This window comes from Haliotis cracherodii, unplaced genomic scaffold (assembly GCF_022045235.1).
Source record: "Haliotis cracherodii isolate W230 unplaced genomic scaffold, xgHalCrac1.p SCAF_24, whole genome shotgun sequence".
Classification (NCBI taxonomy): domain Eukaryota; kingdom Metazoa; phylum Mollusca; class Gastropoda; order Lepetellida; family Haliotidae; genus Haliotis; species Haliotis cracherodii.
The window spans coordinates 819,200-834,656 of NW_027266280.1; the positions used below are offsets into that span (position 1 = coordinate 819,200).

At 44.7% G+C, this 15,457-nt stretch overlaps 1 pseudogene; it reads right to left on the reverse strand.

Annotated features, from left to right (window-relative positions):
- Positions 1-463: 463 nt before the first annotated feature.
- On the reverse strand, positions 464-6,711 carry LOC139472542 (lactase/phlorizin hydrolase-like; annotated as a pseudogene).
- Positions 6,712-15,457: the final 8,746 nt, after the last annotated feature.

The following is a 15,457-nucleotide window of genomic DNA, read 5'->3' on the forward strand; positions in this document are numbered from 1 at the left end:
TAGGTATGACCGCCTCCGTGGTCAGTGGTTCGATCGAAGACTAGAGTCTACTGTGTGTGAGCGGGGTATTCATGTTAAACACTACGGCATGGTATCTCAGTGGGCTACCACTAGTAAACGCACGCACGCACGCACGCACGCACGCACGCACGCACATTTAAACCACACATACTTACCTACACGTCCCCGGAATCCCCATGGGGCAGTGTACCTACCATATTTCCACATAAGCTAAATGTTTGCGTACATGAGGTATTCACATCTAAATCATTCTCTTAATCAGAAGATCAGTTAAACATTAAGATACACACGGCTAACTGGGCAAGAAAACATCTGCATTTATTTTTCCAAACGCTGCATATTTACACTTTTGTATTGAATATTAACGATAACAACAAACACAAAGACAGTACGAAGCCCATGTGTTATATGGGTTGAAGACGTAGAAGTGAATAGGAACTTGTCACTGATAAAAATAAATAAATTCAAATGCTACAAATACTATGGCTGCAGTGGACATGATCGTCATTGGCTCCACAGCCTGGTCCGAGTTACACGACACAGTCGGATGAAGTGGCGCATGTGTGACAGGCGCACGCGTAGAAGTAACATGTGGCATGGCATTCCGGTCCGCGGAAGGTTTTGCTGTTCTGTGGCGTTGTACATGTGGGTCGGTGAAGTTGACAGAAAATAATCCCCAAGTGTCTTGGTATCCGTTAAGTTCAAAACTGTTCAATAGAGACCGAACTGTGAACCCTGTCACGTGACGTCCGTCTAGTTCAATAGCTGATCGAAAAATATAATAATCATATAATATAACATAAATATAAATACATGTGCATAATTGTGTGTGTATCGATATGTCTATCAGTAACACAATGACGTCACCTTTGAATCCGTCGCGGGTTGCCATGAGCAGCAAGCAGTTCATGGGTAATTAGAAATCCCTGAAAAAACGGTTTCCGTTCCATACAACTGTATAAAAGATATTGTATTTACAACATTGACACTGCAAAATATCATGTTTATCCCAAATCATGATTCCCAGTAACTATGGAGGAAACACACATCTCAATAATGAATGTTTTCTATTTATGATAATACTGTACACATGATGGAATTAAGTCACTAACAATCATTGCTGGAACTGTTAAGTAACCACTCGTGTTATTCCGTGACCGTTTACGGAAATGGCTGAATGGTGACGAATGACAAGAACCCGACCAGTCAGGCTTTCTCCAATCTTATTGAAATGGGATTTTTCCTCCGAAACCCCTGTGCGTGAGATACACCAAAGAAGATCGTATCAGGTGTGAACTGGGTGTATAAAACACACGCCTTATTTATTTACATAATGAACTGGCCGTTAAAGTTCGTTTTCGAGACACATCAAGCTGAAATGGCGGCCTGAATATTTCGCTCACTCGTAGAATTTAGGAACGTCGACGCTGATCTTCACGCGACCTTCTATAGACGAAAGAAAGAACATTTACATTTTAAGGCATTCTTTAAATATTTCTTCGCGGTGAACGGGAAATATTTGAAGCTGGTAAGTCTTGCTATTCTGTTTTATGCACCCTCTACTGAACTAAATTGAACTAAACGTGAACGGTCTCGACAGGAACTGCATCTCTTTAATACAATCCCTTGTGACTATAACGAGAAACGTGTTAAAACGAGGTGTTTGCTACCAATCATGATTTACAGAACAACACATTATCTCGAGGCAAGTGAGAAAGATATTTCGAAAATGCCACATTTTTTTACAATGCAAATGAATAAACCTTCACTACAGTGTTTATTGTATAGGAGGAGCCTTAAAGAAATCACATTAATATATATAAAAAACATTCTCCGGGGAAGCAATTATTTAGAGCTTTAACACGTTGTTCCGAGGCACGTGGACCTCGCCCTACTTGCTGCTGGCGCTTCTTTCATTGCGGCTTACAGGAGGTCGCGTGTAAGATTGAAACGTTCTTCTGTTTGCCTTGTCCCATCCAATATGAAGCTTAATCATTTAAGATATTCCTTATTTATTTTACGAAATTATGTTTATGAAATGATAGCAATATTTAAGTTGCGCCGGGAGCTGAGATTGTATCCGCTAGAGACCAGGTTGATCGTCAGCAACACGGCGGGGAACACCAGAAATGGGCTTCACACATTGTACCGGGTCTTCGGCGTGACGAGCGAACGTTTTAACCACTAGGCTACCCGACCACCCCCTGTTAAATGCAAGGTATCACTGCGTTGTGGTGTGGTTTGTGACGTAACATACGTAACGGTGAAATTATATCTGTAAGCTGGAGACAAACGTTTTTCCTTATATCTGTGTGTCAGAACATCGGTGGATTGCCAGAAATAATTGTAAAATAAAAATAACAGATTGTTCTTCTACTAAAGTGATAAGACGCGAGGAATGTTGACTATAAGAACTGCCTTACCTTTCAATACTTCGCCCGCATACATATCGATCAGCTGTGACCGAGTGGGCCCTCCCCGGGCCGTCTCCTGCTCCGATATACCCGTCTCTGTGATCAGTACTTCCGGGTTGTTGTACCTGTCCCGGATGTGACGTAGTTACTTCCGCACACCGCTAGGGTTGTAGAAGGATGACCGATTCCTGGAAGTTGACACAATATGTAAGGGTGAAAACAAACAGGATTTTTCGACATAATAATACTACTACTAATAATAATCCTTTGCTTTTCTGTTTTCACTAAATCTTTTAAACTTTTTGCTAAGCAAACAGGAAGGTTATCACCCTGGACCTCCTCAGCACAGATCCCCAACACCTCTTACTCATCTCCATTACATGGATGACCTTGAACTTATTGCCAATGGAGGATCTACACTAAAAAACAGATTCTGCTGTTTCTTTTCTTATGATATTGGCATGTCCTTTGGACTCGACAAGTGCAACATTCTTCATTTGAAACGTGGCAAGGTAGAAGAGGGAGGATCAGTCAGTTTACTCGGGGAAGTAGTTATACACCATTCCGTGGAAGGTCAGGCCTATACGTTCTTAGGGGTGTAGATTAGGGAGGAACTCCAGAATGCTCACAAGGACAAACTTCGGGCAGGGTACAAAAGTTCAGAGCTGAACGCTCGCAATTAAGTCAAAGCCACAAATACGTATGCTGTGCCCGTCCTTTCAAATTCGTTTGGTGTTGTTGATTGGACGAAACAAGAACTTCAGGGTATTGACACCCTTACACGAAGAATTATGTCAGACAATAGATTCCACCACCCTCGCTCTTCCCTCAATCGCTTATATTTACCAATTATAATGAGAGGGCGTGGATTGAATCATGTGGAGGCTCTTCATGATAGAATTGTGTTTGTTCTTATAGTCGTGAATATAAAGGGTACTATAAAGCCATAAGAAGAGACAGGCACGTGGGTGGTTTATGTTATCAGAAAAAAATGATTAAATGTGAAGGTAATATAGACAAAAGGTCCCTTCTTTGGAAAAAAATAACTCAGTCTTGATAAGTATCTCTTAGATAAGCTAACTTGAGTAGTTAAGTAAGTCTGTCTCCATTGCAGACACTGTGTTTGCACCTAGTAAAATAACATGGATCAAGGGATGTAATTCTGTAAAAGAGTAATTGACTGGACGTTAGTAGGTGTCGCAGACACTAAGCACAAGGTTGAAAAGTACGGAGCAAGGGCAATAACTCTGTAACAAAAATATTTACGGCACCAATTTTCGAGCTTAGTCTTGACAAGTATCTCTTACATAAGCATGCTAACTTTCATTCATGTAATTTCAGCAGTTGCTCGGGAAACTTGTTCCCATTTCACACAGTATGCACTCCATCACTGTCACATTGTCGCATCGTCGCCTATTTTCCACATTTTTGATGGTGCGACAAGGCTACATATTTTTACCTTGAAACATGTCGCGGGTCGCATTGTCACCCTTTGGTGAAATAACAAAATAATATTCAAAGCGCGACAATGCGACGACGCGACAAATGGCCAAAAGGTTTGCATTGTCGCGCATTGACACTTTTTGCTTGTTTATGATAGGGCGACAATGCGACGACGCGACAAAGCGAAAATGCGACAACGCGACAATGGGACAACGCCACAATGTGACAACGCGACAATGGGACAACTCGACAATTTCCCTTCTAAGATTCCATTAAATGATAATCAAATGTCAGAATCAATATTTGGATAGGTGAACTACTACTTGACAACATAGGTATTCTACTGTTCTGGAGTTTGGAACTGAATAACAGCAATTAGAATGACAATATTTGTAACTGTCGGAAGCTTTCTTACAAGTTACAGTTCTGTTGACCTTACCAATGGCTTTTTCTCCTTCAAGTACTGCAAATATTGCCTTTCTGTCACACCTTGCGCAACATATGACGACATCTTGAAATGCCCAAGACATTGGTTGCCCGGATATGTCGTGCACCTTGTCACCTTTTAATGGCATGACAAAATGCAACCCATTTGACGTTTCATGTTTGGGTTCACGTGCCCATTAGTAACGTGAGCTGTGTGAACTGCGTGAGCTGTGTGAGCTGTGTGAACTGCGTGAGCTGCATGACCTGTGTGAGCTGCACGAGCTGTGTGAGCTGCATGAGCTGCGTGAGTAGTGAGAGCTGCATGAGCTGCGAGAGCTGTGTGAGTTGCTAGGCTGCGTGAGCGGTATGAAATGTGTGAGCTGTATGAGCTGCGTAAGCTATATGAGCTGTGTGAACTGCTCGAGCTGCATGACCAGTGTGAGCTGTGTGAGCTGCTAGAGCTGCATGACCTGTGTGAGCTGTGTGAGCTGCTAGAGCTGCATGACCTGTGTGAGCTGCATGAGCTGCATGACCTGTGTGAGCTGCACGAGCTGTGTGAGCTGCATGAGCTGCGTGAGTAGTGAGAGCTGCATGAGCTGCGAGAGCTGTGTGAGTTGCTAGGCTGCGTGAGCGGTATGAAATGTGTGAGCTGTACGAGCTGCGTAAGCTACATGAGCTGTGTGAACTGCTCGAGCTGCATGACCTGTGTGAGCTGCTAGAGCTGCATGACCTGTGTGAGCTGTGTGAGCTGCTAGAGCTGCATGACCTGTGTGAGCTGCGTGAGCTGCATGACCTGTGTGAGCTGCTAGAGCTGCATGAGCTGTGTGAGCTGCGTGAGCTGCTAGAGTTGCATGACCTGTGTGAGCTGCTAGAGCTGCATGACCTGTGTGAGCTGCTAGAGCTGCATGACCTGTGTGAGCTGCGTGAGCTGCTAGAGTTGCATGACCTGTGTGAGCTGCTAGAGCTGCATGACCTGTGTGAGCTGCGTGAGCTGCATGACCTTTGTGAGCTGTGTGAGAGGTTGGAAACAACATGGTGGACATCTTGCAGCACAATATATTTGTAACATGTAAGTAATCTCTAGTTGCGTTTCTTTTGTTGGTGAGGCTACAGGTCGTGAGTAATCTACGCTAAGAGGTTACTAATGGATCGGGTTGTCAGGATTCAGGACTTGGTTGTACATGTCATTGTTTCCCAATTGCGATGATCGATGCTCATGATGTCGGTCACTTGATTGTCTGGCCCAGACTCGATTATTCACATTCCGCTGTCCTATAGCGGCACTGTTGTTGAGTGCGGCGTGAAGCAATGTTCACTCACTTCCTCTGAGACCCATAAACACACGCACACACGCACGCACACACGCACACACGCACGCGCGCCATCGCTTTATAAGATCCTAGAAGTGCAGTTATCTTGAACGCGACGTTAAAACTCGTTTCACCTCACATCACCTTCTGTGATCCGTCAATCATTATCCAGCCTTCATCAGTCGAGAAGATGAACTTTTATCTAAAAAATCGCGTGTACTTTGACTTTATCTTTCACTAGCATGTTCAATACCTTGATTGGTCTTAATAATGTATGGTAAGTTTTGAAGTAATTCTGTTGGAGGTATCACAAGCTCATCCAGACCGCTCTGCTTCGGCCTGTTCTACAATACGTCAATTGAGGATGTTGTTTTCACTCAGTGTAGAATGTTTGGCGTGTAGATGTTTTGAAAGATAACCGCATTGAAATGTTGACGTTGCACATGCAGCATGACATCATCTACTTATGTGCAAGGTGTCACCAAAATAATTCCGCTGTCTAGAATTCCTGGAGAGACAGGAAAGCCATGCTGTGTAACCGATGGGAATGTAAAGATTTTATGTCAGCTTCAACAAGTACATTTGTCCTAACCTCAGTTTACTTGAGTTTCAGGATTTTTAGCGATACCAGCAATCACAAATGCAATAATAATATTACTACTACTACTACTACTACTACTACTACTACTACTACTACTACTACTATTACTACTACTACTACTACTACTACTACTACTACTACTACCACTACTAGTAATAATAATGATAATAATAATTTTAACAAAATAAATCGATCTTTTACGGAAATTACACAGAACCGTCTCACCTTTTATTTGTCGTCAGTCGTGGTCGTCTATGGCTGGCTGGCGGGGGGGGGGGGGGGGGGGGGGGTAGTTCCCCATGCCTAGGATAGGGTCCACAATCAGACCGAGGTCAAACTCCATGTTCCTGGTCGCCGCCTCAACGTCCGCGGGGTCACGGAGGTCAGCCGGCTCCGTCCACATCGCGGACACCGAGATGCCGACCTGTCCTACAAGGCGGAGTAAGTGAGTGTGTGAGCATTGGGTGAGTGAGTGAGTGAGTCACCCCACCGCCATAGGAGAAAAACAGTTACGGCTTTGGTGAAACACGTGGTACGGGTTTTATGGCTCAAATTATATTAAGAGCGTATCCTTGTCCCAACCGAGGCACTCGCATCGCATCGCTTCCTGTCCTGTGGCATGGTATCTTGTCCTGTCATATTGTATCGTGTCGTATCGTATCGTATTGAATCGTGTCGTATCGTGTTGTATTGTGTCGCGTCGTATTGTGTCGTGTCGTATCGTAGTGTGTCATGTTGTATCGTATTGTGTCGTATCGTGTTGTGTCGTGTGGTATCGTATCGTGTTGTATCGTATGGTATGGTATTGTGCCGTATCGTATTGTGTCGTATCGTGTCTTATCGTATCGTATGGTATGGTATCGTGTTGTGTCGTGTGATATCGTCTCGTGTTGTATCGTATGGTATGGTATTGTGCCGTATCGTATTGTGTCGTTTCGTGTCGTATCGTAGTGTGTCGTGTCGTAATGTGTCGTATCGTGTCGTAATGTGTCGTATCGTGTCGTGTCGTGTAGTATGTTGTCGTATTATGTCATGTGGGGTCGTTTCGTATCGTGTAGATGAGGTAAGGTTGTCTTATGGTTAAAGTGCTCGCTTGTCACGCCGATGTTCCGGGTTTGACTCCCCACATGGCTACGATGTGTGAAACGTCAGGAGTGCCAGTTGTTTTCTGGAACGTTTTCAACAGTGCATAAATCCAAATAACTTACATCAGAATAATTAAAAGACTTCTTTTCAACTTTTCATTAATCATACATAACTGTGCTCAACGCAAATGACATTTTTTTGAAAAAAGATTAACTTAAGCAGTGACAGATACAAAACATCATTCCTAGCCTAGCTGGAGAGTTTTGTATTTATCCTGGTACAGCCTGTAGGCGGCGGCGTTCGCCCGCAGCATCGTGAGCATCGCCCTGTAGGCGTCTGTGCCGTACTTGAAGGCCGCCTGGTAGGGTTTGTTGAAAGCGATCCACGTTTTAACCTGAAATAAGTAATTTAAAGTCTTGCAAGTAGTGACAAGACACGTAGGGCAGTGGGCACAGGAGTGCAATATTTTCTTGTATAGTTTCCTATACTATGACTACATATAAACATCTGTAGTGTTTAGTATACTTAGATATCCGATTACATCACTACTATTGATGAATTACTTCTGTCTGATTACTTCTGTCAAATTAATTCTGATGGATAACTTCTGCAGAATTACTTCTGTCGGATTATTTCTGTGGAATTACTTCTGTCGGATTACTTCTTTGGAATTACTCCTGTGGAATTCATTCGGATTACTTTTGTCGAATTACATCTATAAAAATTACTTCTGATGAATACCTTCTGTCGAATTACTTCTGCTGACTCTTTAATAGTTAACTTTATCTCAGAACGCCCGTGTGCAACATTAGCATACAAACCAACCCATAATACGGTGGATAAAGATTTCAATTTCAGGAGCAATAACGTCATTAACTGAAATAACACCCCTGAACACCGAGGATGATGTTATTTTTACCCTGTCGCCAAACTGCTGAAAACACGTGTCTGCATACTCCACATAGTCGTCAATAGCGGCGTCATTCATCCAGCCGCCATTGCGAGCCAGCCATAGAGGAAGGTCCCAGCAATGTAGAGTGACCACAGGTCGGACGCCGGCATCTGTCAGCGAGTCCAGCAAGTCGTTGTAGTACCCCACACCCTTCTGGTTGACCGCGCGTGAAGGGGTCATGATGCGTGGCCAGGACACCCCGAACACATAGTGCTGAGCCTGAAACACAGTCAGGAAGTAGGTCTTAACGCCTTCTAGTTTTCAAGCGGATTCCAAGAATTGGCTTTCAAGACCAGAATCACAAACAGCAAGACATTGAGTGAGTAGGATGTAATGACGGATCTAGCAATATTTTGGATTCCAAACTTTGGCTCCCACACATGTTATCCTATGATCATGAAATGCAACGAATGCCTCACATCCTCTATGAATCTGTGGTGGAACAGCCTCACCTTGACAGTCTTGAGAACACCGACATCCTCTATGTATCTATGGTGGAACAGCCTCACCTTGACAGTCTTGAGAGCACCGACATCCTCTATGTATCTATGGTGGAACAGCCTCACCTTGACAGTCTTGAGAGCACCGACATCCTCTATGTATCTATGGTGGAACAGCCTCACCTTGACAGTCTTGAGAGCACCGACATCCTCTATGTATCTATGGTGGAACAGCCTCACCTTGACAGTCTTGAGAGCACCGACATCCTCTATGTATCTATGGTGGAACAGCCTCACCTTGACAGTCTTGAGAGCACAGATATCCTCTATGTATCTATGGTGAAACAGCCTCAGCTTGACAGTCTTGAGAGCACAGATATCCTCTATGTATCTATGGTGAAACAGCCTCACCTTGACAGTCTTGAGAGCACAGATATCCTCTATGTATCTATGGTGAAACAGCCTCACCTTGACAGTCTTGAGAGCACAGATATCCTCTATGTATCTATGGTGGAACAGCCTCACCTTGACAGTCTTGAGAGCACAGATATCCTCTATGTATCTATGGTGAAACAGCCTCAGCTTGACAGTCTTGAGAGCACAGATATCCTCTATGTATCTATGGTGGAACAGCCTCAGCTTGACAGTCTTGAGAGCACAGATATCCTCTATGTATCTATGGTGGAACAGCCTCACCTTGACAGTCTTGAGAGCACAGATATCCTCTATGTATCTATGGTGAAACAGCCTCACCTTGACAGTCTTGAGAGCACAGATATCCTCTATGTATCTATGGTGAAACAGCCTCACCTTGACAGTCTTGAGAGCACAGATATCCTCTATGTATCTATGGTGGAACAGCCTCAGCTTGACAGTCTTGAGAGCACAGATATCCTCTATGTATCTATGGTGGAAAAGCCTCACCTTGACAGTCTTGAGAGCACAGATATCCTCTATGTATCTATGGTGGAACAGCCTCACCTTGACAGTCTTGAGAGCACAGATATCCTCTATGTATCTATGGTGGAACAGCCTCAGCTTGACAGTCTTGAGAGCACAGATATCCTCTATGTATCTATGGTGAAACAGCCTTAACTTGACAGTCTTGAGAGCACCGACATCCTCTATGTATCTATGGTGAAACAGCCTCACCTTGACAGCCTTGAGAGCACCGACATCCTCTATGTATCTGTGGTGAAATAGCCTCAGCTTGACAGTCTTGAGAGCACAGATATCCTCTATGTATCTATGGTGAAACAGCCTTAACTTGACAGTCTTGAGAGCACCGACATCCTCTATGTATCTATGGTGAAACAGCCTCACCTTGACAGCCTTGAATGCACCGACATCCTCTATGTATCTGTGGTGAAATAGCCTCACCTTGACAGTCTTGAGAGCACCGACATCCTCTATGTATCTATGGTAACTGTCAGCCGCCATATCCCCGGTGGAGTTATCCGGGATGTGACCAGCGTGGGAATATTCATCAATTACACTTTCGGTGCATCCTGGAGAACCGAAAACAAAACCATCCGAGTGTTCTAGCAGCAACAAAAGACGGTGTTCCAGGAACTGTTGGTTCGACGTTGATGCATATGAACAGACACATGTGTTCTCAACACCGTGATGCAGTTACATTGTAGCACATCCTTTATTGAAGGAGGGCGCTTAAATCGTAAAATAAGTAACCAGATACATCTGAGGAAGAGAATTTATGGATATCTATAATATCGACAGACCATGGGGTCACACCAGCGACACATTAGTGCGTGCACTGTGCGTCGACGATTGACGAGCAGACACCCCCACTGTCACAGGCCACACCGAGGACCCATTGTGACACCACGTCATCGCCGGGACCATCTTCAACACAGCACCAGCATTGGCGCCACAAGCAGTGGAGAAGAGTCCTCTTTTCAGAAGAGAGCCGTTACTGTATCTCAACAGCAGATGGCAGAGAGAGAGAGAGAGAGAGAGAGAGAGAGAGAGAGAGAGAGAGAGAGAGAGAGAGAGAGAGAGTCTGGCGACGCGGTGGGGAACGTTATTCGGATCGTTGTGTTGTTGAGAGAGATTCGTGGGGTGGTCCGAGCATCATGGTGTGGGGTGGAATTGGTTTTGCACAGAGGGTCGGCCCTGTGGTCTTCCAGAACATCGATCCATGGAGGGCAATGATGTCACAGCAGCTCGGTATATTGATCAAGTCTTGAGACCAGACGCCATACCTCATTTGGCACGTCGCCACAACCACGAGTTTCAACATGATAACGCCCTTTCCCACACTGCGAGAGCAACAAGAGACTTCCTCCAGCAGAATGGCATCAGAACCATGCAGTGGCCTGCCCTCTGTCCCGATTTAAATCCCATTGAGCACCTGTGGGGAGGGATTCAAAGGCGGCTGAATGACGTCCGACCAAGGCCGAAAACTGCAGCTGAACTGCGTTAGGCGTTCCTCAGAGTGTGGGCTCAAGTGCCTATGGCCTTCATCAACCGCCTCATCCATTCCATGTTGCATGGCAGTCATCAATGCACTTGGCGGACACACGAGATACTGACTTGTGATGCCATTTTCTCAGACTAGTGTTGTGTTTCACTTTAAGATGATTTGCCACTTTAAGTTCAACCTTGATGATCAGTTTTGCCAAGTTTCATCTTTCAATATATCTCAAAGTATGTTTACAGTGTTTGGACAAATATGGTTTCTCATATATCTATTCAAGCTGACGTTTCTTTTGCGATTCAGTATATTATTGTTACTACGAGTTACAACGGCGGATGACTGCTATTACCAAAAAATAAAACTGCTCACTCCAGTTTCTCACTCACTCACCCTCTCCATTCATAAGTCACTCATTCATTAAACGATTCACTCACTCACGCACCGACCTACTCACTCACCCACCGACCCACTCACTCACTCACTCACCCACCCACCCACTCACTCACCCACCGACTCACTCACCCACCTAACTACGTACCCATTCATGTACTCATTCACTAAACAACTCACCCACCGACCCACTCACTCACCCTACCGCCTACCTACCAACTCACTCACTCACTCACTCACTAAACAGCCCACTCACCCACCCACCTACCTACCAACTCACTAAACGACCCTCTCACTTACCCACTAACTAAACGACCCTCTCACCTACCCACTAACTAAACGGCCCACACACCTACCCACTCACCCACTCACTAAACGACCCACTCACCTACCCACTCACCCACTAACTCATTAAAGGACCCCCTCAATCACCCACTCACTAAACGACCCACTCACCAACTCAATCATTAAAGGACCCACTCACCTACCCACTCACTCAGTCACTAAACGACCCACTCACTCACTCACTCACTCAGCTAAAGATATTAGAAGTATCAGTCAATCGACTTCGGTTCCCAAGATGACAACATGGGTTGGTGTCCTCTCAAATCTGGCTCTGTCTACCTGGTGAAGTACAAGATACCGTATTCCCTCACCTTTAATGATGGCCTGCTCCTGCTTCGTGAACGGCACAAGACGGTTACAGTTGGTGATGTTCCTCTGCCGACATCGCTTCGTTACTTGGGAAATCACAACATCCGGGAGCTGACCGCTTCCAAATATGGGTTCGGCAGCTAGACCCCCCGTGAACTGCATAGCTCTGACGGAGGCCTCCACGTCCGCTACGTTGTCGGGGTTCGCGGGCTCCATCCAGTCGGCGCTTACGCTGATGCCAACTTGCCCTGAGACAGCGCGATGTAAAATACGTTAAAGGGTATTTTTACAATGCAGGTAGGTAGGTAGGTACATGTAGGTAGTGCAGCTATTTGCGGCCATATACACACTCGGTAAAACAACTAGTTACATAGATTTTGTTGCTTGTGTATTGCAGTTTGAATGTGAAACTTTAGCTTCTTGAATTCAAACTTTGAAGTAGAATATGTTCGGCGTTTCTTCGCTATATACTTAGACGTTTAACCATTATTCTGTAATATCCACATGGTATGCAATTAATGTATTCACTTTGACCTTAACTACGATTTGAAAACAATTTCACAGATCGCAAATTAACACACTTCGACATTACAGGGATTAATAGATAAATAGATACCTTTCTGGCCGTTGAACTCCGCCTTGTACATCCTGTAGGCCTTGGCCTGCGCCAGAACAAGGTTCCTGAGGGCGGTATATCCCCCCCACCCCCGGCTGTAACCTTCCTGGGGCCACCTCCCCCCGCTCGTAGCCACATGTAGCAAAGTTGACCACTTCGCTCATCGTGATCCACATCTTCACCTAACAGTGAGTGAGTGAGTGTTAGGTTTTAATGCGCTTTGAACAGTATTTCAGTTATATCATGGCGAATCAGGTTGGTGCTGACACACCTAGAAACATTACCAGCACGAACCTGGGATTCGAACCCACGGTCATATGTGACAGAACAATCGTTATAGCCTCAATGATTAAACAATTTGGGGATCTAATGAACAATATATGTTCAACGTGGTTAATTTGATACTTCTTTATAGTAAATGTTTCAAAACAAAACTTGGCATAATCCACAAATAAGTCAACAGTAGTGGCGTTGAGCCATCCGCCATGTTGTTCCAGGACTTGTGGGAGATCCCAAGCGAACAGGGCAACAATTGGTTGAATTCTGTTACGACGAAGTTCGTCTATGAGCGTGTCGTAGTAGGCCACGCCCAGCTGGTTCCTGCTGTCCCTCCAGCCTGAAGGCAGCACGCGCGGCCAGGAGATAGAAAATCTGTAGTGTGCGACCTGCCCAAAATAAACAATGCATCTGTAACTGTAAATAACGATCAGTACGCCACACGAATACAACGATTAATTAACGTCCAGTACGCGCCAGGAATACAAAGACTAAATAACGTTCAGTACGCCCTAGGAATACAAAGACTAAAAAACGTTCAGTACGCCCCACGAATACAACGATTAATTAACGTTCAGAACGCACCAGGAATATAAAGAGTAAGTAACGTTGAGAACGCACCAGGAATACAAAGAATAAATAACGTTCAGTACGCCCAGGAATACAAAGACTAAATAACGTTCAGTACCACTCAGGGAGAATAAGGCTCAGTCATGTTCAATCCCCAAGGAAGATCCATCCCAGACTCACTTAAAGCGCCTTCAGAATCTGAATGTCCTGCTTGTACTTGTGGTAGCTGTCGGTAGTAACGTCGCCCGTCACCCCGTCGGCCACCCTGCCGGGGATGTGGGAAAACAGGTCCCAGATACTCTCGGATTTGTCTGATGGAAATTAAACCCCGAGAATATGAAATATATTTATGATTTGTAATGTCGCACTCTTGCCTATCAAGATGGATGCACATCGGTCTGAGGACATTTTGCTTATTTACAATGGGTTTCCTTAATGCTCCTACAGTCTGATGTATATAATACTGAACATAATCTATTCTGTGTTGATATTTTACCCCAAAACGCCTATTATATTATTAAATGCAAAAGATACTGAGATAATATCTACTTTAAAAGAACATTCACTGAGCAATGGTACGAAACGTACTATCCTCCTTAGCTCCGCCTTCAATCTCATACGCAGCAGTGGACACGGCCCAAGTAAAGCCAGCTGGAAACGTTCCGTATAAAAATGTGTTTTCGTATTCAACAACGCCCGTTGCTTTCCCTCCAGGGAGATGGTAGCCCTTCTTGAAGCCGTTATCAGCAATGACACTGGCGAGATACCGGGCCGAGTCTTTAGGAATGCGAGGTCGAGTTGGGTCACGGGAATCCACGAAATGTATCACGAGCTTCTCCGAATATCCACGAGCCCACTCGAAGTTGTTAATAATATACACACGTCCTCACATATACACACGTACCTCAAATATACACACGTACCTCACATATACACACGTACGAGGGATGGATAGGAACAAATATGATACACTGAAGCTTATAATGTGTCAAAACTATTTCATTGCCACTGAAACGATCTATCATTATACCAAAACTATTTTGCAACAGTATTTCCAGTTTTATACTAAATTTGAAACCTGGATATTACGGGATTAAGGCATAGTTAGTTGGTTTGGTTGGTTTGTAATTTAACGCCGCACTATTCCAGCTGTATGACGGCGGTCTGTAAATAATCGAGTCTGGACCAGACAATCCAGTGATTAATATCATGAGCATCGATCCACACAATTGAGATCGATGACATGCATCAACCAAGTCAGCGAGCCTGACCTCCCTATCCCGTTAGTCGCCTCTAACGACAAGCTTAGTCGCCTTTTACGACAGGCATGGGTTGCTGAAGACCTCTTCTACCCCGGATCTTCACGGGTCCTTTAAGCATGGTAAGTTTCTTCATTTCTTTGGTAAGAAAACTCCAGCCTACTCTAAGTCATGATTCATATGTCATATATCACCACACATATCAACCACGGGTCTGTTCTAGACGGGGCCCACCTTTCAGCATCTCGTCCAAGTAGTCCCTGTAGTAGTTGATCCTGTAGAAGTCGTGAAGACTGCCGTTCTTGTCGGAGACGCCGTTTTCAGTGACGTAAACCGGTATGTTCCTGTACGTGTCCTTGACCCAATTTAACGCGTCACGTGCTCCTTTAGGCGTGTAGAACAACCAGGAGGACCCGGATCTGGACACGTGATAAGGGAGAAGGACACAATGACACCATGTAATTTGTTTAAAAAAACCCAGTGTCATGTCTACAAGGTTGTACTGAAGATATGGGGAAACATTACCAAACACACATCATTATCGTCACCTCTCTCACTTTAC